General features: G+C 35.6%; 1 long non-coding RNA gene across 1 annotated transcript in view; it reads left to right on the forward strand.

Moving 5' to 3' along the window:
* The first annotated feature begins 23,387 nt into the window (after window positions 1-23,387).
* Window positions 23,388-27,150, forward strand: part of LOC147825620 (uncharacterized) — a 34,176-nt gene continuing 30,413 nt past the window's right edge. The window contains exon 1 of the long non-coding RNA XR_015440342.1: window positions 23,388-23,605. This is a non-coding gene — a long non-coding RNA (uncharacterized LOC147825620). The remainder of the gene's footprint in view (window positions 23,606-27,150) is intronic.

The following is a 27,150-nucleotide window of genomic DNA, read 5'->3' on the forward strand; positions in this document are numbered from 1 at the left end:
CCATTTTTTCCATTTCTCATCATTTTTCCTTTCCCTTCTTTCCTTTCCCCTGCCCCTCCCACTACCCCTACCCCTTTGGACCTTTTCTTCCTATATTACATTATCGATTATTCATTCTAATCATTGGTACATTTTAGGTATACAATATAATGACATTCATCATTGGAAATTTGCAGCTTTACATAGTCTCTCTTGGTTCTTATTTTTCACCCTTGCCCAGCCCTCCCTACAACCCCTCCAGTACTCCCTATTTACAAAGATTTTGCCCCTATTTTTCCATTTGCTCATATTAATCCTATTCCCTTCTATCCTTTCCCCTAGCTCTCCCACTTCCTTCCCCTTTGCCCCTTTTCTTCCTATTTCACATTACCTATTATACATTTCGTCCTTATTTACACTTTCAGTTTCTCACACCAGAGAAACTATTTGGTATTTATACATGTGTGTTCTATGTATTTCACTTAAGAGTATCGCCTCAATGTGCATCCACTTAGCTATAAATGTCTCTAATTTCTCATTTTTTATGGCTGAGTAGTACTCCATTTTATAAAAAAACACATTTTCTTTATGCATTCTTCAGTTGATGGGCATTTGGGCTGTTTCCAAGTTTTAGCTATTACAAACTTTGCTGCTATGAACATGGGTGCACATATATCACTGTGGTATGATACTTTTAATTCTTTGGGGAAGATCTCCAGCAGTGGAATAGTGGGGTCAAATGGGACTTAAAGTCCTAGTTCTTTGAGGTACCTCCATACTGATTTCCGCAGTGGTTGCACCAGTCTACACTCCCACCAGCAGTGGAGCAGGATTCCTCTTTCCCCACCGCCCCACCAACATTTGTTATTGTTCGATTTCATGATAGCAGCCATTCTTTCTGGAGTGAAGTGGAATCTCAGCATTGTTTTCATTTGCATCTCTCAAACGACCAGTGATGTTGAACATTTTTTCATGTATTTATTTGCTATTTCTACTTCTTTGTGTGAGAAATGTCTGTTCATTTCAGATGCCCATTTTCAGATTGGGTCTTTAAATTTGGGAGATCTGATCTTTTTAAGTTCTTTATAGATTTGAGATAATAGACCTTTGTCTGAGGAAGAGCAGGTGAAGATTATTTCCCACATTGTGGCTTGTCTCTTCACACTGCTGGTGGTTTCTCTTGCTGTGCAGAAGCCTTTTAATAAGAAGAGATCCCACTTGTTGATTGTTTGTGCTAGTTCACAGGCAACTGAGGTTTTGTTCATAAAATCTTTTCCTACACTGATGTCTTCAAGGGTTCTACCTAACCTCTGTTCCAACTGGTTCAGAGTTTCTATTTTAATAATTAGATCTTTAATCCATTTTTTTTCAGTTTAGTGCATGACGACAGATATAGGTCTAGTTTTAATCTTTGGCAAGTTGAAGCCCAATTTTTCCAGCACCATTTATTAAAGAGGCTATCTTTCTTCCAGTGAGGGTGTTTGGTTCCTTTATCGAAGATGAGATGGCTGAGTGTGTCTGGCATTGTTTCTGCATCTTCTAATCTGTTCCACTGGTCCTCAGGTCTGTTTCTTTGCCAGTACCATGCTGTTTTTATCACAGTAGCTTTGTAGTAGAGTTGCAGGTTGGGGATTGTGATACCCCCTGCCATGTCTCTGTTACCTAGAATTGCTTTTGCTATTCTGGGTCTCTTCTTGTTCCAAATGAATTTTTGGATTCTTTTCTCAAGGTCCATGAAGTATGCTGGTGGGATCTCAATTGGAATTCAATTAAATCTATATAGCAGTTTTGGAAATATGGCCATTTTCACTATATTAATTCTTCCTACCCAGGAGCAGGGGATGTCTGTCTATTTTCTGATATCATCTTCAATCTCTCTTTTCAGAGTGCCATAGTTTTCAGAGAAGTGGTCTTTGATTTCTTTCATTAGGATGATTCTTAGGTATTTCAGCTTTTTGTATGCTATTGTGAAAGGAAATATTTGCCCTATTTCTCTCTCAGTGAGTCTGTCATTGGTGTAGAGGAAAGCTACTGATTTTTTTGTGTTGACATTGTAACCAGCTACTTGACTGAATTTGGTTATTAAGTCTAGAAGACTTTTGGTGGAGTTGTTGGGGTCTTCTATGGAGTATCATGTCATCTGCAAATAATGACAATTTGACTTCTTCATTACCTATCCTTATTTGTTTTATTTCTTTCTCTTGTCTAATTGCCATGGCTAATGTTTGCAGAACTATATTGAACAAGAGTGGTGATAGTGGACATCCTTGTCTTGTTCCTGATGTTAGTGTGAAGGATTTCATTTTTTGACCATTTAGTATGATATTGGCTGTTGGTTTTTCATAGATGGCTTCTATCAGTTTGAGGTAGAGACCATCTATTCCAATTTTTTGTAGGGTTTTTATCATAAATGCATGTTGGATTTTGTCAAATGCTTTTTCTGTGTCTATGGAGATAATCATATGGATTTTGTCCTTGGCTCTATTGATATAGTGTATTACATTGAATGATTTGCATATGTTGAACCATCCCTGCATCCCTGGGATGAATCCCACTTGATCAGGGTGTATGATCTTCTTGATGATCTTCTGCATTCTATTTGCCATTATCTTATTAAGGATTTTTGCATCTGTGTTCATTAGTGAGATTGGCCTATAGTTCTCTTTTTCAGTTGGGTCTTTCTCTGTTTTGGGGATGAAGGTGATGCTTGCTTCCAGGAATGAATTTGGGAGTATTGCTTCCCTTTCAATTTCTTTGAAGAGTTTCAACAGTAGTGGCAGCAGTTCCTTTCTAAATGTCTTGTAGAATTCAGCAGCTAAGTCATCAGGGCCCGGGCTTTTCTTAGTTGATAAGTTTATAATTATGTTTTCAATTTCATTGCTTGATATGGGGTTGTTCAAAATTTTTAGGTCTTCTTCATTCAACTTTGGTAATTCATATATATCTAGGAATCTGTCCATTTCTTCTGTGTTGTCCATCTTATTGGCATATAGGTTCTGGAAGTAGGTATTGATGATCCTCTGGATTTCTGCTGGATCTGTTGTAATTTCACCCTTTTCATTCCTAATTGCCTGGATTTGGGCCTTTTCTTTCCTTTTTCTGACAAGGTTGGCTAAAGGTTTGTCAATTTTGTTGATTCTTTCCAAGAACCAACTCTTGGCTTCATTGATTTTTTGTATTGTTCTCTTAGCCTCCATTGCATTGATTTCTCCTCTGATCTTTATAATTTTCTCCCTTGTATGAACTTTGAGGTTTTCCTGCTCTTCTTTTTCTAGAAGCTTGAGGTTCAGCATCAGGTTGTTTAATTGGGCTCACTCTGTTTTCCTAATACATGTATTCACTGCTATGAATTTCCCTCATAAGACTGCTTTCATTGTGTCCCACAGATTCCGATATGTTGTATTGTCATTGTCATTTAATTGAAGGAACTGTCTGATTTCTTCTTTAATTTCCTCTGTGACCCATTGGTTATTCAGAAGTGTGTTGTTCAATTTCCACTTGTTTATGAAATTTTTTGAGTTTCTTTTGCTATGGATCTCCAATTTCATCACACTACAGTCTGATAATATACAGGGGATAACTTCAATTCCTTTGCACTTACTTAAATATGTTCTATGTGTGAGTATGTGGTCTATTTTGGAGAATGACCCATGTGCAGCTGAGAAGAATGTGTATTCTGATTTTGTGGGGTGGAAGACTCTGTAAACATCTGTTAAGTTCATTTGTTCAAGAGTTCGATGAAGTTCTAGTATTTCCTTACCTATTTTTTGTCTAGTTGATCTATCTATTTATGACAGTGGGGTGTTGAGGTCCCCCACTGCAATTGTATTAGTGTATATATGATTTTTTATGCCCGTTAGTATTTGTTTTATATAGTTGGGTGCACTAGTGTTTGGTGCATAGATATTTATGATTGTCATCTCTTCCTGTTGGATTCTTCCCTTTACAAGGATGTAGTGTCCTTCTTCATCTCTCTTAATCAGAGTTGATTTGAAATCTACTTGATCTGCAAAGAGGATAGCTACTCCTGCTTTTTTGGGGGGTTCTTGTTGCATGGAGTATTGTTTTCCACCCTTTAACTTTCAGTCTATGAATTTCCTTTTGAATTAAGTGTGTTTCTTGTATGCAGCATATTGTTGGATTTTGCTTCTTGACCCATTCTGCCAGTCTATTTCTTTTGATTGGTGAATTGAGACCATTAACATTGATGGTTATAACTGAAATGTATTGACTTGTCATTGCCATGACTTTTGCTTTTTGTTGGGTTCTCCCCCTTTACATTTAATTTCTTGTCATGCCAGATGGGTTCATCTGCTTTGCTTCCTGGGGTTGTGATCCTCAATGTCTGTTCCTAGGATATTGTGTAAAATTCTTTGGAGTTCTGGTTTGGTATTTACGAAGTTCCTAATGTGCTCTTCGTCATGAAAGTATCTTATTTCTCCATCCATTTTGAAAGATAGTTTTTCAGGGTACATCAATCTGGGTTGGAGGCTGTTTTCTTTTAGGGCTTGGAATATGTCATTCCAAGCTCTTCTTGCCTTGATGGTGTGTGTTGAGAAGTGTGCTGTGAGTCTGATGGGCTTTCCTTTGTATGTGATTTGTTTCTTTTCTCTGACTGCTTGGAGAACTTTGTTCTTCTGTTGTGTTTCTGGAATCTTAACAATTATATGCCTATGTGTAGTTTTTTTTGATCAAGGCTATTTGGAGTCCTATATGCCTCACTTATCTGTATGTCAAGCTCTTTTCCCCTGCTTGGGAAGTTTTCTGCCATTATTTCTGTGAAGAGATTTTTTATATCATCTCCACTCTCTCCTGTTTCTTCATTGAGCCCAATCAGTCTTATGTTATTCTTCTTTGCATCATCTAGCAGCTGCTGGATTGATTTCTCATGTTCTCTTATAATTTTGAAGCAATTTTTCTTTTCCTGGTCACTAATTGCAATCTTATCTTCTATATTTGAAATTCTGTCCTCACATTGGCTCATTCTGCTTTGTAGACTTTCAGTGGAGTTTTTCATGTCCTGGAAATCTATTTGCATCTATTTTATGGATTCCATTTGTTTCTTATGTTGGGATTCCATCATGTTCCTGAGCTCTTCTGTAGATTTATTAATCATGTCTTGCACCAGGGGTACAATTTCTCCTGTTATCTGAGAAATTATTTCTGATTTCATTTTTTCCAGATCCCCTTTTGATGCCCGTTCAGTGGGTCCAGGTGGTTGAGTATCAGAGTGTTCCATCTCATTTCCCTTTGGGCTTGCTGTAGGTGATCTGGAAGTCTGTTTTTGAGACTTATTTACATGTTTTCTCATTTTGACTGGGGCAGGGGGCTGTTAGCGCCTACATGGATTACCTTCTCTGAGCTGGGAGATGTGGGACAGGGGCCAGTAGCAGTAGTAGGAATGGTGACCCAAAAGCCCTTGCCTTTGGGCTGGGAGCAGCAGGAGAGATGGTGGCTGGGAAGCCCCTTCCTCTGGACCAGGTGCAGTGGGACGTTTGCTCAGGAGCCCCTACCTCTGGGCTGGGAGTGGTGGGAAGGCTGGTGTCCGGGAAGCCCCTTCCTCTGGGCCAGGAGCAGCAGGACAGAAGGTGGCCCAAAAGCCCTTCCCTCTGGGCTGGGAGCAGCAGGAGTGATGGTGACCAGGAAGCCCCTTCCTCTGGACCAGTAGCAGTGGGACGGTGGCTCAGAAGTCCCTACCTCTGGACTGGGAGCAGCGGGTCTCAGTACCTTGGTCTGGTCATCTGGTTTCCTCTGCATCTTTGTAGTGTGGAACCAGGTGGCTGCCTGTCTGCAGTGGGGTGATTAGGCATCTTCCATGCAACTCAGGACCTTGGTAGGGTGTGCACAGACCTGCTTATCTGCAGCTGGCTGATTCAGCCTGTTCTGAGCCGCTTGGGCCCTCAGTAGGGCATGGGCAGACCTTCCTGTCTGCAGCTGGGTGATTCAGTGTCTTCTGCACAACTCGGGACCTTGGTAGGGTGTGCACAGAACTGCCTGTCTGCAGCAGGCTGATTCGGTGTGTTCCGTGTGACTCAGGACCTCAGTAGGGCATGGGCAGACCTACCTGTCTGCAGCGGGGTGATTCAGCATCTTCTGTGTGACTCAGGACCTCAGTAGTGCGTGCCTAGTCTATTTTATTGATTGGTGAGTTGAGACCATTAACATTGATGGTTATACATGATACATATTGACTTTTCATTGTCATAACGTTTTCTTTTTGTTGGATTCTTCCCCTTTGCTTTTAGTTTCTTGCCGTGCCTGGTGGATTCCTTCTGCTGGGCTTCCTGGGGTGGTGATCCTTGTTGTCTTTTCTTAGGATTTTGTCAAAAAATTTTGGAGTGCTGGTTTGTTATTCATGAAGTTTCTAAGGTACTCTTTGTCATGGAAGTATCTTATTTCACCATCAATTTTGTAAGATAGTTTTGCAGGGTACATCAATCTGGGTTGGAGGCTGTTTTCCTTTAATGCTTGCAGTATGTCACTCCAAGCTCTTCTTGCCTTGAGGGTTTGTGTTAAGAAGTGTGCTGTGATTCTGAAGGGCTTTCCTTTGTATATGATTTGTTTCTTTTCTCTGACTGCTTGGAGAACTTTGTTCTTCTGTTGTGTTTCTGGAATCTTAACAATTATATGCCTATGTGTACATTTCTTTTGATCAAGGCAGGTTGGTGTCCTATCTGTATTTCAAGTTCTTTTCCCCAGCTTGGGAAGTTTTCTACCATCACTTCTGTGAACAATTTTTTCATGTCATGTGCATGCTGTCCTGTTTCTTTGTTGACTCCACTCAGTCTTATGTTATTTTTCTTTACATCGTGTAACAGCTGCTGAATTGATTTCTTGTGGTCCCTTACAATTTTAAAGCAATTTTTCTTTTCCTGGTTACTAATTGCACTCTTATCTTCTATATCTGAAATTCTGTCCTCACATTGGCTCATTCTGCTTCATAGACTTTCAATGGAGGTTTTAATCTCCTGGAAATCTGTTTGCATCTGTTTTATTGAATCTATTTGTTTCCTATGTTGGGATTCCTTCATGTTCCTGAGCTTCTCTACTTTTTTATCAGTGTCTCCTCTAGATTTACTAATTTTGTCTTGCAGTATGGGCATAATCTCTGCTGTTATGTGAGAAATTATTTCTGATTTCATTTTTTCCAGATCCTCTTTTGTTGCTAGTTCAGGGAGTACAGGTGGTTGAGTATCAGAGTGTTCCATTTCATTTCCCTTTGGGGTTGCTGTAGGTGATCTGGAAGTCTGTTTCTGAGGCTTGTTTTTGTGTCTTCTCATTTTGATAGGGGTGGGTGGAGTTGTTGGTGAGTGCTGCTGGCACCCTTGTGGCTCACCACCTTTGTGCTGGGAGTGGTGGTAGGTTGACTCAGAAGCCTCCTCCTCTCCTCTGGGAGCTATAGCATGGTGACCCGAAAGCCTCTGTGCTGGGAGCAGTCCACAATGTAGTTCTTATATAGTGTACTATTTTATGGGAAGAGATTAAAGAGTTATATATATATTTTAATGATAGTTGCTAACCACAAAATCCTGAAGTGATGACAATCTCTCGAGCTGGAATTTTGTGGGCCTCTATTTCCTCTCTTGTTCAATATTGCAATATATCAAGTGGCCATATATGACTCAGTTACATTTTTTTACTGGAGAGTCTGTCTCAGTTTTTATTTTAGGTATGTGTTCTGAAATAAAACAATATTGTATCAACAAGGTACTTGTGTATAGTTGAGGGCGCAGTGAAGTATTAGCTAAGATGTAGTTAGCACTATATATTACTTTAAGAACAACATTGCAGTGGTGGCCTTTTTTCTCCATTCTGTTCTAATCTATTCTTGGAGTTTTCTTCCCCTTTGTCTTTCTTTTATCTTTCTCTACTCTCCTACTTCTCTCTCTTTTCTCTTAACTCTTCTTCCTCTCAATTTCTTTTTCTGTCTGTCTCTTTTTTTCTGTCCCTACTGTTTGCTCTCTTCTTTTCTTTTGCTTATGTCCTCCATGTTCCCCCTCTCTTGCTCTCACCCTTCCTCATTCTCTCCACAGTTTTTCCTTCATAGTATTTTTATGAAATACTTAGTGATTTCAAGATAATATTGCACACTTTTATGATATACACTATGAGTTTTCATTACAGAAAACTTTTCGATGCATTGCCTTGAAAATCACTAGAGAAGTTCAATTGCAATTTTATCTGTATTCTTCATAATCTAATATTACATTGATATTCATTTGCATCTGATTTAAATTTTTGTCATCAAGCTCATAACAACCCTTCTAATGAGAATTTCAATTATTCTGGGATATTTTATAATTTGCAACCTCTAAATTTAGAAAATCATTGAGGAAAGCTTGTGAGGGGTTCCTACACTAGGATGTTATTTCTACTTTAAAGAAAACTATACTTGAGAGATGCATGTTTTATTGAATTCAGCTTGTATGTTGTGCATGTGTGTGCCAGATACTTTAGTTATTCAGAGTATATTATGAGGACTCCATGAATCTAAGAAATTCATTTATCATATTGTACTTTTAGTTCTCCTAGCTTGATATGAAGTTCTATTTAATGTTTAAAACAAATAATATGCATTGTCTGTAGCCATAACCACCTTTCCTCTCATTAATGTTTGCATGGAATACATTTTTTCTAAATATTTTACTTTTCTGTCTTTACATAATATTCTAATATTTTATCTGTGTGTGCCTTTATGTTTAAACTGTGTTTTTTTTTTGGTTTTTTTTTTTTTTTGTACAGGGCATCGAACTCGGGACCTTGTGCTTGCAAGGCAGGCACCAGAACTACTGAGCTAAATCCCCAGCCATAAACTGTGTGGTTTTATTTGTTTATTTTTTCAAATAACATATTGACCTACTTGAATCTTCCTTTTTAAATCCAGTCTATCTGTATCTGCCTTCTTGGGAATTTTTGCCAATTAATGATAATATAATTAATGTAAGGCATAAGTCCTGTTATTAGTCTATCATCTTGCTTTTTGCTTTCTTATTCTCCAATAAACTCCATTTATTTTCCACTTCATTTCTTGTCATTACTATCTTACACTTAAAAAAAAATAAGCCTGAGAACACATAGTTACAACTTAAAACAGCTAATTTTCTTTACAATATCTAAAAAAAGAAAGCAGAACAATCACATATATTTACTATTTCATCATTCCTTCCTTAGATTATGAATGTCCGTGTAATATTAGTTCTATATTTCCTATGGTTCTCTGTTTTCTATTTGTAATATGATTCAGTTGGGATTTATTATCTCAAATTTGGTTCATCTTTAGGGGTGTCTGAAGTATTTGTTTAGACTTTTCAACCTTCCATGTGTTCATCTGTGATGAACACACTCTCACCTGAGTTAAGAATTATTAATGGATTTGAAGGTATTTCTATGTAAATATTAGGACTTTCCCACTATCACCTCTTACTTTCCTTGGATTTCTATTAATTTTTTAGCTGCCCTGACAGTGCTTAATTCTGACTTCTGAATAAATAATACCACTGCTTTTTTTCAGATAAATGTAAATGCTCCTGTGTGTTATTTTTTTCTTCTATGTGTTTCCCTTTGAATTTCTGCCTACTTCCAAAGACCAGAGCTTTTAAAAGCACATATATGTAATCAATCCTGTATTTTCAATACTTTTAAGTTAGGAAATTATTCTACACATTAAAATTTGTTTGTAATCCCAAAGTCAATACTTGACACCTTTCTAGTAGAGTGGTTGAAAATGCAAGTTGTTCAATATGTAACTTCCCAGTTGAGTTCAAAGAAACCTAAGCTTCACCTTCTGGCTTCAGCTCTCATACAGTATAGGGGAAGTTATCAAAATACCCTGCAGTGTGTCTTGATCTCCTGTGATCCAGTACGATGTATGTGAGATAGAAAAGAGAGAACGAAAGACACAGGCACAGAGAGTTGAGAGCAGAAGGTAGGTCTTGTGCTGATCTAAGTTGCTCTTTTGTAGGAAAGACAAAAGGCACCAAAGACATCCAGTGTTTACTCATGATAAGCTTGAAAAGAAGGGGAGCAGTGTAGAGCTTAGACACCTGCTGATAGAGTATTGCAGGTAGGACTGTAAAAGGGAGGCACTAGCATATCTTTACTGAAGAGAACAAATGATTAATTCAGAGGAGAAGAATTTGGGTCGAGTAGGCTGGAAGTGAACTCAGCACGGCCCTGCTACTTCTAATGTAACACAGACAAATTACAGAGGGGCAAGAAGCTTGTGCCATTTATAGCCTATTAATACTGGGAAGAGATGTCTGCTACAGTATGAATTTGACCAGAAGATGGAGGCAATAGGGAGCAGGGCAGAATTGTGCAAGCTTAGGCTTTTGGGTTTGTTGGATGGTATTCAAATTCCAACTTTTTCACCTGCAAGGAAACACTATCTGAGGTAAATGACTTAACTCTTCTAGTCTAATTTTCTCTTCTATGAAATTAGGAATATAGAACTTAGTAGGATGAGGTTTTTTATATTTTTGGAATTAATCAATGTGAATGTATATAATATATATTATATATTTACATATTTTCTTTAGGAAAAACAAACGATTAAGTACTTATTAATTTAGAGTTCACAGTGACTGTAGACCATGAATACTGGAAATATTGAACATTGGTTGTATAGCTAAAATTTATATGGGTTATTGACAGGTTGTTAATATTATGTAAACCCCTCTGGCATAAACAAAAGAAGAAATTCTCTTATTTTTATAGGCACTTTCTGGCAGTGTCACATATATTTTTCCATATATTTGTATTCTTTATGTAATCACATCATGACATTTAACAGTATTTGATGGAAATATATTTTATCAACTCAGCAAAAAATAGGCTATTTGCTTTCATAAGAAAGAAGAAGTAAAGTAATAGGGAACCTGCAATATATGCTGCATAGGCAGTTGTGGGAATAATTCAAAGGAAGCAAAAGATAAGTACTCTTTTTTTTTCTTTTAGTTCTTGAGATTGAACCCAAGGCCATGTCACTGAGCTATATCTCAAGTCTTTGTCCAAAGAAAAATTCTTACTTTTAAATTTTTTATTTCTTTATTTAAAATATTTTAATATAGGGTCTGCTAAATTGCTCAGGCTGGGCTAGAACTTGCAATACTCCTGCCTCAGCTTCCCACTATCCTAAAATTACATGTGTGTGAAACTATGCTTATTTCGCAGCTTGGTATTACTGGTAGGTGTTGGAAACTTCATGTGGTAGGGCCTTGTGAGAGGCCATAGGTTACTGACAGCATGCATTTGAAGGGGATTTTGGAATCCCAGTCCGTTCAACTCTCTGATTCCAGGTCATAAAGTTCACGGTCTTCCTTCACCACTAGCCCACATCATGATGTGCCTTAAAAGCAATGGGGCAAGTGACAATGAATGGAAACTATGAGCCAAAATAAACCTTCTCTTTGTATAAGCTGATTAGGTATTTGTTACAAAGACAAAAAGCTAACACAAAAAGTACAATATGGAGATCAACTAGGAAATTTAAAATGATGATGTGGATTTTAAGTGACCAAGAGATAAAAGAAGAAAAGGAACAACCTAGCCATATTGAGAAACAAAAATAAGTCTTGAATATCCATTTATTGGGTATGTGAAAGGATGAGTAAGTAAATAAGCGATTTGAAAGATAATCAAAATATAACTGTTAAAAGGAGGAAAATAGTAGGAGAATGTAGCACTTTTACAATTGTATTTATAAGATAAACATAATATCATTTCAACCTTTGGTAAGTCAGAAAAATATTTTATATCCTGATATACAATCTTTATTGAATGATATCCTATATCCTAAAGCTAGCCAAAACATTTAAATTTCATTTTATGTTTTAATTTTTACATGGCAAATAATTATTATTCCAATTTTATAACTGGGACTTGTTAAATATCTTATCCATGGGAAATCTCTTAATAAATCACAATAGGAATCTAGAGATAGGATTAATGTCTTATAGTTGTAGCTTTTACATTTCATTACTTATAATTGCGCACTAACACTTTTGATGGGATAATAATTTCTGTATAGAAAACAATTTTTAAAGTTTTAATTTTATCTTTTTCTCAAGAGAATAGTTAAGTGTTTAAAGTATTTCAGAGAATGTTCAAATATAAATTAATAAACAATGTCCCAAGTACACAGGTATTTTTTAATGTCCAGAGATGACTGGTCCCAAAGCTTGTAGAGATTGCATCTCTAGAAGCAAGGCCAAACTCTCTCTCTATATAGGAAGATAATAACAAAAAAGTCTCTCTTAGAGCAGAACTCCTTCTGATATGTCAATTTAAGTGTTTACATAGGTTTCATACAGCATGACCGCTGTGGAACAAAAAAGGAGTTAAAGAAAGCCTTAGAACCAAAAAGACTGCTTCTTTTTTGTATTTGTCTATTCTTTTCAAAAGAGAAGAAAATAGTAGGTCTTCCACTAAAGGAAGAGCAACTTGCAGAGGTAGCAAAATGATATACTATATCTAGTGTTTTTATTTTTGAAAATATCCTCATTTACTTGGCAACTCTGTAGCATAGCTGGATCATTATGTTGTTTCTTTGTGCTGATGGCATTATTTTTAAAGATGACTGATGATTATAAAATTAATTGAAGTATCAAATATTGGTTTATTATCTAGGCTTTAGAACAACTCAATGGGAACAATTTCTGTTAAGTACAAAGAATAAAGATGCTTTTGCAAGAAGGGGAAATCATATGAAGTACTAAAAAATCTGAAGTTGCATGGCTTAAGGGCAAACTTTTTAGCTAACAACTTTGTGCTGTATGGCTAAGACTTGATAACAGTTCCACTGCGGGTTCAAAATGTGTTTTCTGTAGCATTCTCGATAGAGCACAGCGAAACTCATTCAGAATGGGAGAAAAATGAAGAACAATAGAATTGTAAGTTAAAGTACTTTCAAAGGTCATTAAACTTCTCTCTCTCATTTTGCACTTGAAGAAATGTAGCCTGTGCTGCTGAAGAAGGTGAAGCGAATCATCCAATACCATGTGGCCAACACTAGGTACCCATATTAAAATTTATCCCAATATTTTGTTTAGCAATACATAAAAATATATGTAGCCATAAAGATATGTGAATTCCTAATTATTTTTTTTTGTATTTCAAGCATCTAAAATTCATTTTGATGAATAGAAAAGTATCAAACAGGTGTCTAGATATCCACATATATTTTGTGTTAGTTAGCATTACCCAGAGAAACAGATATTTTGCATATACGTGTAAGTACATTGGAGATTGTGATTTGCTTCACTGTGTCTATTGATTCAAAGGTTAATCTCATACAGATACATCCTTGCTTCCATAACTGGAAATAATTTTTAAATCTGAACACCTCTTAGCCCCCTAAATTGACCCCAAAATCAACAAACCACAATGTGTATATTATTTACATGCTTTTTTGCAATTATATGCATTAAAAAATATAGATACATCAAGTCCTATATAAACTCCATGTGTTTTACATCTGATACCAGTGTTTTTTTGTTGTTGTTGTTCTGGTACCGGGGATCAAACTCGGGTCCTTCTGCTTGTGAAGCAGGCCAGGGAACCACTAAGCTAAATTCCCGGCCCGTCTGATACCAGTTTTTAAAATGGTAAAGAACATGATTACATTAGAAAACAACTAGCTTTCATGAGCTTTAATGTATTCATTTTTCCCTATGGATAAAAATATCCCTACTCCATCTTGAGTCATATTAAATTAATTACATTCATTTTCTCAGCCTACATTGTTTTTCTGGAGAGAGATACTATTAAAACCATTATTCACTTAGATTTTAAATTTGTCATTTAAAACACACTTTATTTGCCTTACACTTGCTGCTCTGATAAATTGCCAAACGTGGTCGCACATATACACAAATGTGCACATAGAAATGCACTTGTTTTCTCTTCTCCACAACTAAGTATTTTATTTATTTATGGTATAATCAGGGGATAAATTAAGCAAAGGAGACAATGAAAATTATGTCCCCTTGTGTTAATAAAAGTATTTAGATATATTATTTTAATGTCTTTCCATATTTTTGTCATTCAGGACAGGAAAATACAATGAAACATTCTATTTATATAAAAAAGAAAACTAAACTGTATCTTCAAACATGATTCAAAAGTGGCAAAATAATAATTATAGAAGAATAAAAAATTACATAACCAATTACTAAATAAATGAAAAATGTGGTCGTTAGTGGTCTTGTTAGATAATGGTAGATAATGATTAAAATCAATAAAGAATAGACTTAAAAATCATTTTACAGTGCTATTTTTCAGTATAATTCAATAGCAAAGATTAGAACATGAAAATGGGGTTCATAATCTTAGGTTATCTATACATACATATGAATATATGAACTACACATCCTGAGTTCATCTCTCCTTTCAGATGAATTGTGTCATTTTTTATGCTGTTTACTTCGGGGTTCCTTATAGTACTAATAGTACAATGAGAAAATTCTGACAGGTTTGTGTTCTTATATAATTGATAATGTTGATAATACCAATAGTACTTATCATAAAAAACCTAGTAAAAAAAAAAGAAAAAGAACCTGGTATATCAAGTTCAGTGTTTATGAATTGACAAATAACATTTTACCTGATCCTATTTTATAAAATGTATACAGTTTCTATCACTGTTTTACAGAGAAAAAAGTGTTAAGAAATCAAATAACTCCTAAATCCTGCTGCTTGAAAGAGTAGGGCTCATCAGACTCTGCACAAATAATTGGAAAAAGAGCAGAGATTTTAAAAAAGGGGCATTCTTTGCACAGCTATATAAAAATCCAGGGCACTAGAATTGGGTACATTTTGGTACAAAGAAAACATTCTAATGTTTAATAAGACTTTATATTCCTTAAGAAACACAGTGTTAAAGTCAGTATTTCAAGGAAGTTTAGCTTCCTTGAAAGAAGTAAAAATAAAGAAGGCAAACATGGCAGAAAGACTAGGGAAAATAAAACAAACTTTTGATAGCAAATCTTTGATTCTCAATTTAAAGATGCTTTTTTAGTTATGTCCCTCATATAGCCACACTTTATAATTAGGTACCTTATTTATTTATTTATTTATTTATATATTTATTGGTACATTTTAGGTATAAAATACATTTACATTTATCGTTGGGTGTTTGTACCAGAACATGATGCATCTTAGTTCTTATTTTTTCTCCCCTTGCCCCCTTGCACTCTTCACCCCCTCTACCCTTCCCTATTTACACAGAGTTTGATTCGATTTTCTCTCTCATAATTTTTCCTTTCCCTTCTTCCCTTTCTCCTTCCCCGCCCACCATCCCCCAAATCTTGGACCTTTTCTTATTATAAATTATCAATTATTCATTTTAATCATTTTCATCCTTATTTACACTTTCAATTTCTCACACTAGAGAAACTGTTCAGTATTTACACGTGTGTCCTATTTATTTCACTTAAGAGTATGGCCTTAATATGCATCCATTTAGCTATAAATGTCTCTAGTTTCTCATTCTTTATGGCTGAATATACTCCATTTTATAAAAAAAACCAAATCTTCTTTATTCAGTTTCCAGTCGATGGGCACTTGGGCTGTTTCCAAGCTTTAGCTATTACAAACTGTGCCACTATAAACATAGGTGCACATATATCGCTGTGGTATGATTCTTTTAATTCTTTGGGGAAGATTACCAGTAGGGGAATAGTTGGGTCAAATGGGACCTGTATAGTCCTAGTTCTCTGAGGTATCTCCATACTGATTTCCACAGTGATTGCACCAGTCTACACTCCCACCAACAATGGAAAAGGGTTCCTTTCTCTCCACAACCCTGCCAGCATTTGTTATTGATTGATTTCTTGACAGCAGCCATTCTTTGGGGGTGAGGTGAAATCTCAGTGTTGTTTTCATCTGCATCTCTCAAATGACCAGTGATGTTGAACATTTTTTTATATATTTATTTGCTGTTTTTACTTCTTTGTCTGAGAAATGTCTGTTCATTTCAGTTGCCCATTTTGAATTGGGTCTATGAATTTGGGGGGTCTGATTTTTTTCAGTTCTTTATATATTCTCAATAGGTAGACCTTAGTCTGAGCTACAGCTGCTAAATATTTCTTCCCACACTGTAGGTTGTCTCTTAGCTCTGTTGGTAGTTTCTCTTGCAGTGAAGAAGCTTTTTAATACAATGAGACCCCAGTTGTTGATTCTTTGGGCTAGCTCCTGTGCTACTGAAGATTTGTTCAAAAAGACTTTTCCTATGCCAATGTCATCAAGCATTCTACCTAACTTATCTTGCAGCATGTTTAGTTTCTCTGACTTAATATTTAGATCTTTAATCCACTTTGATCTTAGTTTAGTGCACGGTGATAGGTATGGGTCTAGTTTTAATCTCTGACAGGTTGAAATGCAGTTTTTTCCAACACCATTTATTAAATAGGCTATCTTTCCTCCAATGAGGGTGGTTGGCTCCATTGTCAAAGATGAGGTGACTGAGTATGTCTGGAGTTGTTTCTGTATCTTCTAATCTATTCCACTGATCTTCAGGTCTGTTTCTTTGCCAGTACCATGCTGTTTTCATCACAGTAGCTTTGTAGTATAGCTTCAAGTTGGGGATTGTGATATCCCCAGCCATGTCTCTGTTGCCTAGAATTGCTTTTGCTGTTCTAGGTTTCTTCTGCTTCCAAATGATTTTTTGGATTGTTTTCTCTAGTTCTGTGAAGTATATTGTTGGAATTTCAATTGGCATTGCATTGAATCTATATAGTAGTTTTGGAAGTATGGTCATTTTCACTATATTCATTCTTCCTACCCAGGAACAAGGGATATCTTTCCACTTTCTTATATCCTCTTCTATCTTCTTCTTCAGAGTGCTGTAGTTTTCAGTGCAGAGGTCTTTTGCTTCCTTTGTTAGGTTAATTCCTAGATGTTACATTTTTTTACATGTTATTATAAAAGGAGTTATTTCCCGAGTTTCTCTCTCAATGGGTCTGCTATTTGTGTATAAGAAGGCTATTGTTTTTTGAGTGTTGACCTTATATCCAGCTACTGTTCTGAATCTGTCAATTAGGTCTAGAAGACTTTTGACTCAGCTTTTTGGGTCTTCTATGTAAAGTATCTTATCATCAACAAATAATGACAGTTGCACTTCTTCCTTTCCTATCTTTATTCCTTTTATTTCTTTCTCTTGTCTAATTGCTATGGCTAATGATTCCAGAATAATATTGAACAGGAGTGGTGATAGTGGGCATCATTGTCTTGTTCCTGATTTTAGTGTGAAAGTTTCCAGTTTTTGACCATTTAGTATGATATTGGCTGTTGGTTTTTCATAGATAGCCTTAATCAGGTTGAGATAAAGGCCTTCTATGCCAATTTTCTGTAGCGTTTTTATCATTAATGGGTGTTGGATTTTGTCAAAAGCTTTTTCTGTATCTATTGAGATGATCATGTGGTTTTTGTCCTTGAATCTGCTAATATAGTGTATTACATTTATTGATTTACAGATGTTGACCCATCCTTGCATCCCTGGGATAAATCCGACTTGGTCAGGTTGTATGATCTTCTTGATGACACTCTGTATTCTGTTTGCCAGTATCTTGTTGAGGACTTTTGCATCTATGTTAATTAGGGAGATTGGTCTGTAGTTCTCTTTTTGGGTTGGGTCTTTCCCTGGTTTTGGAATCAAAGTAACACTTGCTTCCAGAAATGACTTTGGAAGCCTTGCTTCCCTTTCAATTTCCTTGATGAGTTTAAAGAGTAATGGTGATAGTTCTTCTTTAAATGTCTTGTAGAATTCAGCAGTGAAGCCATCAGGACCTGGGCTTTTCTTTGTTGGTAAGTTTTTTATTACATTTTCAACTTCATTCATTGTTATTGGGGTGTTTAGAATTTTTATATCTTCTTCATTTAATTTTGGCAATTCGTGTGTATCTAGGAATCTGTCCATTTCTTCTGTGTTTTCCATTTTATTAGAGTACAGGTTCTCAAAGCAGGTATTGATGATTCTCTGGATTTCTGCTGGCTTCCCTTTTTTCATTCTTAATTGCATGGATTTGAGCCTTTTATTTCCTTTTTTGATAAGGTTGGCTAATGGTTTATCAATTTTATTTATTCTTTCAAAAAACTGACTCTTTGATTCATTGATTTTTTTGTACCATTCTCTTAGTCTCCATTGCATTGATTTCTGCTCGGATCTTTATAATTTCATTTCTTGTATGAGCTTTGGTTTTGTTATGCTCTTCTTTTACTAGGAGCTTGAGGTTCTGCATTAGGTTATTTAACTGAGTTCTCTCTGTTATCCTAATATGGGCATTCACTGCTCTGAATTTCCCATGTAGAACTGCTTTCATTGTGTCCCACAGGTTCCTGTATGTTGTACTGTCATTATCACTTGTAAAAACTGTCTAATTTCTTCTTTAATTTACTCTGTCACCCATTAGTTGTTCAGGAGAGTGTTGTTCAAATTCCATGTATTTCTGGGAGTTTTATGTTTTCTTATGTTATTGATCTCTAATTGTATTGTACTATGGTCTGATAATATACAGGGGATAACTTGAATTCTTTTACATTTACTTAGATTTGCCCTATGAGCTAGCATGTGATCTATTTTTGAGAATGACCCCTGTGCAGCTGAACAGAATGTGTATTCTGATTTTGTGGAGTGAACACTCTGTAAACATCTGTTAAGTCCATTTGTTCAATAGCTTGGTTCAATTCTAGAATTTCATTGTTGATTTTTTTTTCTAGTTGATCTATTTGTGATAGAGGGGTGTTGAGGACCCCCACTACAATTGTGTTAGTGCTTATTTGGTTTTTCATGTCCATTAATATTTGTTTTGTATATTTGGGGGCATTTGTACTTGGTGCATATATATTTAGGATTGTCATCTCTTCCCCTTGGATTGTTCCTTTCACAAGGATGTAGTGACCATCTTTGTCTCTCTTAATTAGTTTTGGTTTGAAATCTACTTTGTTTGCAAATAAGATTGCCAAGCCTGCTTTTTTCTGGGTTCCTGTCATGTGGAGAACTGTTTTCCATCCTTTTAGTTTCAGTCTATGGACTTCCTTTTGAGTTAGGTGTGTTTCTTGTATACAGCATATTGCTGAGTTTTGCTTCTTAATCAATTCTGTCAATCTATTTCTTTTGCTTGGTGAATTGGGGCCATTAACATTGATAGTTATAATTGACAGATATTGACTCATCCTTGTCGTGATGTTTTACTCTTTTTGACTCTTTTTTTTCTTATTTTCCCCCTTTTTGCTTTAGTGTATTACCTTGCATGGTGCCTTCTCTCTGCTGGGCCTCATGGAGTTGTGACCTTCATTGTCTTTTCCTAGGATATTGCACAAAATTGTTTGGAATGCTGGTTTGGTATTCATGAAATTTCTTAGGTGTTGTTTGTCATGGAAGTATCTAATTTCCCCATTGATTCTAAAAGATAATTTTGCCGGCTACAACAGTCTAGGTTGGAAGTTATTTTCTTTTAGGGCTTGAAATACTTCACTCCCAGCTCTCCTTGGTTTGAGTGTTTGTGTTGAGAAATCTGCTGTGATTCTGATGGGCTCTCCTTTGTAGGTGATTTGTTTCTTTTCTCAAACTGCCTGTAGAATTTTGTTCTTCTGTTCGGTTTCTGGGATCTTGACTATTATATGTCTAGGTGTAGATTCTTTTTGGTCATGGCTGGTTGTAGTTCTATATGCCTCACTTAGCTGTATATCCAATTCTCTACCTCTGTCTGGGATATTTTCTACTATTACTTCTGTGAACAGTTTTTTATGTCAATTGTACTTTCTCCTGTTTTTTCATGGACTCCTATGAGTCTTATGTTATTCTTCTTTGCATCATCTAGCAGCTGTTGGATTGATTTCTCATGGTCCTTACTAACTTTAAGAAATCTCTGTTTTCATGGTCCTTAACCACAATCCTGTCTTCTATATCTGATACTCTGTCTTCAGATTCTCTTAGACTGCTCTGCATGCTTTCAATGGAGTTTTTAATCTCCTGAATATTTGTTTGAAGGTGTTTCATGAATTCCATTTCTTTCTTATGCTGGGCATTCATGGCTTCCAACATGTTTCTGATCTCATCTATTTTCTTATCTGTTTCTGCTCTAGAGCTTCTAATCATGTCTTTCACTCTGCTCACCATGTCTGTATTTATCTGGGAGATTATTTCTGTCTTGAAATTTTCTAGAGCCTCATTCATCTGCTTTGTTACTTCCTGTGCTATCCATTCAGGGTGTCCAAGTGGTTGCTTACCAGACTTTTGCACCTCATTTCCCCCAGAATTTCCTTTTTGTGGTGTGGAAGCCTGCATTTGTGCCTTGATTAAGTGTCTTATCATTTTTCTTTTTGGTACTGTCCTTGGTTTAATTCCTGGGTTGATATTTTAAAATTGCTCAATGTAGGTATCTTTGTTGCTTGTGTTTAAAACCCTTGTGAAATGATTGCTTTTCAGAGGTGTCTTCTAGATATAGCTTGTGTTTGGGTTTTGAGACTCTAATGACACTGAAGCTATTTTATTTTTATTTTACCAGGAAGGAAAACTAATTAGATCAATCACAACATGTCAGCCCAAATGTTACAATCAGCAATACCATAGCATCAAGCACAGCTTAGAAAATGACAATTTCTGGTAGTTATTAATCTATCACTTTTAACTATGTGAGTTAAATTAAAACCAAGGACCAACTCAACATAAGTTTATAATGAATAAACTCTTCAATATAGCATCTTTTCCCTTCAGGTGGGGAGTTAAGAGGAGTTGGGGAGGGAGGGAGAGGTAGAAAGAACAGGTAAGATTAGCGGTGAGGCCAGAAGACACAGAAAGATCACACAAACTCTAAGAAGTTGTTAAAGGCAAGAGAGAAAGGCAGAATGAGAGAACAAAGATATGAACTGAATCACCTAACAGCAACAGGGAGGCTAGATACCGAATTTACTTTCCCTTAAACCTAATGATAAGAGAAGGAAAAAGAGAAGAAAAGAACAATAAGGGAGAAATCCTAATTCAGTGCAGAAAGGAACAAATGGGGAGATGAGGAGCAATGTAGGACAGTGAGAAAACAAGTGAGACAGAGAGAGAAAAAGAAAAAAAAAGAAAAGTACAAATTTGAAGAGTATAAAAAGTAAAAATTAAGAATTAAAAATAAGAGAAAGAAAAAAAATTTCTTTTCTTTTTTTGCCAATAGCAATAAAAATTATGGGCCTCCAAGGTATGTCTCTGCACTCCCAGTAGACAACGTAGGAATCCGTGTGCATATATGTGTCCATGAGTCTCAGCAAGGCAGCAGCAGACCAAGTACAGTGGTCTGATATATCTTTATTGTAGAGATTCTCTTTACTTTTCTGCTGAGCTTCAGTTTTCATGGAGGAGCCTGAGAAGCCCTCTTTCTGTTGCTAACTTCTGCTCTATCTTGTGTCGCTCAGGACAAGGGTCTTTATAATCTCCTGTGCCTCTGTAGCATGGGACCAGGTAACAGAAAACCGGGAATATAGGAGGCGCACGGGGGGTGGGGGGTGGGAGATGGGCGTTGCGTGGCTAAGCGGACCTCACTGTGGAGTGTGTGGGGCCTGGGATGGCTGCGGAGCTTCAAGCTCTATAGTTAGATACCTCTTAATGCTTGCTTAAGAAATAGCATTTTTCTACCATAGGCTACTTGTGTATGATAGTTAATTGTAGTGTCAACTTGACACCTTTAGTGGGTTGATGGATTAATGGAGCACAGTTCTGAGTGTGTCTGCATGATTGGGTTACTGAAAAGGAAAGACATACCCTGGATGTGAGTGGCAATAACCAGTACACTTGCAGGTTGGATGGAATAAAAATGAAAAGAAGGAAATCTGTTTTTTTCTTCTTCAGAGGAGCCCTAGCCTTCACCATTGCCTTGAAATATTTGTTCAGGCTTCCAGTGCATACACTTTAGCCTGCCAATGTAGACCCTTTGCCTTTCCTGTAGGGATTTAGATCCTACTTTTGAAATTCTTTTTACATATATATATATATATATATATATATATATATATATATTATTAAATTTGTTTCTCTAGGGAATCCTGATACAAAGAATCACTTGCATATGTATCTGCTGTGTGTGTGTGTGTGTGTGAGTGTGTGTATAAACATGAACATGACCTGTAATTGATCAACTCGGTGATCTACACTATGTAGAAAGGACCTACTCAGGCTTTATGCTCAGAGCCTAGAGAAATTTCTGAAGCATCAAAGACAATAATGTTAAAGAGCATGGATAAATACATCTGGAGTTTAATGAAATTGAGCTATAATGATAGAGTAAATAAGTAGAAAGAAAAATTGCATCATATAGTAATAAAATTGAACTTTGTATTTTAACACATTCTCTTTTCTTTTGCCTTTATTCGATGAAAAGCATTTTAAAGTGAATTTACTTGATTTTGAGATGTAATTATTTTTAATTTAAGACAGTAGTAGTGTTTTGGGACACATCCCTAAGTTTATTTCTGGTTGTAAAATAAGTCATCATTTATCTGAAATGTCTTCTAGGTTTAAGGAAAGCAAATAAAGTATGATAATATATTGGGGTAAGGCTGAATGAGGGAGAACATTTAGTTGGAAACTATGGATTGATATGTAAATATCACAAAAGCTGAAATTGAAGCTATGAAAAGTTGAAGACTACAATGAAATAGAGAACAGAAAAGTAGATAATATCTGAGGAGGAGAAAGAGAGAAATAAATAAAGGTATAATAGCAGACTAGAGAAACCTGAAAACTTAAAACCAAGGACAAAATCTAGCTGATTTGTGAAGGTAGAAAAAAATGGGAAACTCAGCTTTGGAAGCCTAAGCAGATATGAAAGACATTAGATTTCCAGTCTCCAGAAATGTCTGTATTTAGGTATCTTCACTTTACACCCCTCAATCACCATGAAAAACACAAAGTAGGGCGGATGTAGGAGGTTATTTTTAGAGGATATTTGGAGTTCTGTAGCATCAATAACAGCTGAGGTTCTGCTTTAAAAAAATACCACAAATAAGAAAATTATGTTGAAGTCAACATATTGGAAAAAAAAAAATCTCTCCAGAGTTCTCTCTTACTTGTTTTCTAGAATTTGAGTAGCCAGGTTGATGCTTCTATTGAGGAGATTAGATTCTCTGTTCTGAGAATCTGACTAGCCCTAGAGCTTTACTAATACTGAGATTGGGGATTTTCAGCAAAGGGCCATGGCCTCATCTGATCACCATCTGAGGAGGTGTAGAAATTTACAATGTACCTCCCCAAGGCTAAGATAATAAGTCACTGTTAAAGATTTCATTATTTTTGTGAAAAGTTATGCAGTAAACACTAGATGTTCTAGGTCAGTGTTGGACCCTGTCACTGTGGATTAATCATTAAAAAGTTCATTTTTTTATCCACAATGGAAAAACAAGATGTTTATCTTTCCCAAATTCCTCACTGCCTAGGCTGTGGGACCTGATTCTGCCCAAAGAGATGTGATAGAAAATTTCTACGTGAGCCCTCTTGAGAGCTGTCTTTTAATGGATTGACTGAGCTAACAATACCTCTGGCCTTTTAACCCATTTCTTCTTCTGACCTATAATACAGACACAATGACTTTGAGGTATAAGGGCCATCTTTACCTATGGAAACAAAATCACAAAGGATGAAGAAAGATAAGTAATTTGGCTTTTTTTATATATTCTTGAGCAGCATCTCTACCTCAGACTGTTTTTGAGGTGAATAAAATATATTTTTCTGAGTTTCTGCCACAGGTGGTAAAGTTTGGATATTATTGTGGCTTATTACTAGTCCAAAATAGTACATACTTAATTCAGAAATTCCAGACTGTTGTGGGAGAAAACTTTGCAACTGTGAATTAAAATCTTCAGAAAGATACTTAGAGATATGAGGTTGTTATAAATTTGCATATAAATAGGGAAGTGTTACTGAAAGTTAAAATACACTGATGTTAATTACAAATTCAATATAAGAGCTGGAAGATAAAGATGAGGAACTATCCTGTCTTCAATGAAAGAGAAACAATGCGAGTAAAATTTAAAGAAAAACTAGAATACCAACTCAAAAAGGGTATTAGTAAGGATGAAGCTAGTCTGCCTAAAACAAAGAGACTTTATAATGACCAGACAGTAGTTTGCTTTTCTAATAATCCCATGTAAACCTTTGGATTGGCTGGAGGCTCTGTTCTATTAGTCTTTGTAGGACATAAAAAGCATTATCTTCTAGCTCAAGACAATAGTCAGAGTACTGTACATTATCAAAGTATTTAAAATCAGGGGTGTGGAATAAAGACATGCTCTCAAATTTTTTTTTGTTGTCATATGACAAGTATTTATTATGTGCCTTATATCATGCTAAGAACTGTAAATTTAGTCGGTAATTTAACAGTATGAATCATTTCTCTAAATTCTACTTAAGTTCCCTGATCGTTTGTCCTCTTTATCTGCCAGACATGAGGATCACATTTATTGCTTAGTGATGTGGAACAAAGCCCTTTGAACTGGATGTTCAGTGAGTTGGGTAACAGGAGTTATACCTTGGACTTTTATTTAATATAACTTGGTCAAATTCTTTTTTTTTTTTTTTGGTACCGGGGATCGAACTCAGGACCTTGTGCTTTCGAGACAGGCACCGGAACCACTGAGTTAAATCCCCAGCCCTAACTTGGTCAAATTTTTAATAACCCTTTGCTCTGGTTTTCTCATTGTGAAATAAAAAGTTTATATCAAAAGATCTTCAAAGCCCTTTCTAAGTCTAAAGTTCTGATTGAAGCAGTTTGAATTTTTATAAATATTTTGTTTTAGTTTTTGATTGAGTCAGTCATTACTATATATATTACATTACCTCATAAATATGTCCAAGTATTACATGTCAAACAAATTCTCAAATTTCTTGGTATCTAATTTACTTTACTGAAGTAGTTTTTCAAGGATATATGCCACTAAATAAGCAATTAACAGGAAGAGAAGACATGAATACGGAAGCCAAAGAGCCACTATAGGAGAGATAAAAATGTGATTCTCAAGATGACAGAAAACGCCATCTAAGATGTCAAGTTTGTAGTCCTACAAAGGAACAAGTCCATAGTGGTAAAGTATTGTGTTACTAAGAGATTATAGAGTTCTCTACCAGAAAAAAGGGCCCCAATGGTCCTATATTGTAAAATGGCTCCCGTTTCTAAAATGGTTCCCTATTCCTGAAATGAGTCACTTCAGAAAAGAAACCTACCCCCTCTGGAGAAGCAAAACCTAACTTGTTGCTCCACCCTGCTACTCATGTGATCCTCCCCTTCCAATCACCTGGCATCCTGTTCCTCAACTCTTAGGACACTATTCCCACAGCACCGCCCTATATAAACCTCACTCCAGTTAGTCTTCCCCTCTCTCGCAATTGTTTGAAGTAGCCCAGAAGCTCCTTCCCAATAAAGCTTTACCTCAGGTGCTCCTGTTTTGGCTTGTTTTCTTTCAATTAATTATGAAATGGTGAACTAAAAAAAAAAGCAGTATTTGTGTTTATTTGTATTCTGATACAGCTAGGTCATGGTGTGTTCTGTTTGAATAAGAAATTTTTGCAGTGAAAACTAGTATGGAAATAAACAAGCATATTTTAACTTTAGTAAATATGAAAGGTTACATAAAAGTGAATAACTAAAGTACTGCACTGTGCTTATTTATGTTTAAGGGCATTTTCCAGTTCTATATATTCTAATAAAAGAAAAAAGAAATGGGAAAATGCCTAAGCATATGCAATGCTAAAATTGAAGATTATGCAGACAAATCTCATCACACACAAATGAAAGAATATTCTCATTCTTTAAAAATTTTGTTTTGGAAGGTATATAGTAGGCTGCAAAATAACTTATAGAATAATTTGATGTGGGAAATGCTCATAATGGATCCACGTAATTTCAAATTTTTATATATCAAACCACATATGTTCTTCAATTCTTAAATTTTATCAAATGGCATCATATGTTTAAGCACTGGTGAATTTTAAACATTTGTGATTATAAACCAGCACAAGAAATAACATTTTACATCGTTTAAGACGGAAATGAATCACATATTTTATAATATCTAAGTAAGATATTGTACTAACAAAAATAATGATATACCAATACTTTCAAATTAGCATACTAATAGAAAGAATATACAAAACTATTATTCAGTAATCATGACTTTCTTCAATATTATCTTTAAAATAGCAATGTTCATCCTTTAAAGCAGTTTTATTACAATCTAATTTACATTTGATAAAAGGTAAGCAATTTTAGTAACAGGCTCAGTGAATTTTGAAAAATATATACACTTTGGTAATCATTTACCAACATACAGACATTCTCATCACTCCATGTATTTTTGTTCACCATATCTCAGTCAATTTCACCCTCAAGGTAAACATAGGAATGCTTTCTGAAATTTACAATATCTTGAATATTTCAGTAAAGTACATCTATAGCTAATATCAAATTAAAGCTATAGCTCTTAGCATCACAATTCACATAGGAGCAGTAAGAACTTACAAGGATACATACTAAGTCTCTAAAATGATATTTTTTCTTAATTCTTGTTTTAATGCAACTCCACAATTTAAGAATTTATTATCTTATGTGGCTTTTCAAAATAGAACATAATTATGAAAGTTAAAGGCTTTAAATCATAAATATGTTTAAATAAATCTTCAGAATTCCATGTTCTAGCAACATAAGCCAGTCTATATTGTATATTTTTTATTCTACTTTGGGCTCTTGCATGATAGATGATTTACAAGGATTTTTGTAGGCTTTTATTTAACTAAGACTCCAAAATGGAGATCAAAGTAAGGGAGAGTTGAAATCTACTTAAGCATCTTCTCTAGTCCTACAGTAAGACAGCTGATATATTTTACATTTGATATATCATGCATTGAGTGTGTTTTAAATTATTATTATTTTTAAAATTTAATTTTATTGGTACATTTTAGGTATGCAGTGTAATGACATTCATCATTGGAAATTTGCACCTTTGCATAATTTCTCTTGGTTCTTATTTTTTCCCCCTTCCCCTGCCCTCCTTTCTACCCCTCCATCCTGCCTATTTACAAACACTTTGTCTCCTTTTTTTCATTTTCTCATAATAATTCCATTCCTTTCTTTCCTTTCTCCTACCCCTCTTTCCCATCCCCTTTGTCCCTTTTCTTCCTATTGTATATTGTCTATTACACCT

This window comes from Heterocephalus glaber, unplaced genomic scaffold (genome assembly GCF_053883595.1).
Source record: "Heterocephalus glaber isolate CG9 unplaced genomic scaffold, H.glaber_assembly_v1.0 deba00001497, whole genome shotgun sequence".
Lineage (NCBI taxonomy): Eukaryota > Metazoa > Chordata > Mammalia > Rodentia > Bathyergidae > Heterocephalus > Heterocephalus glaber.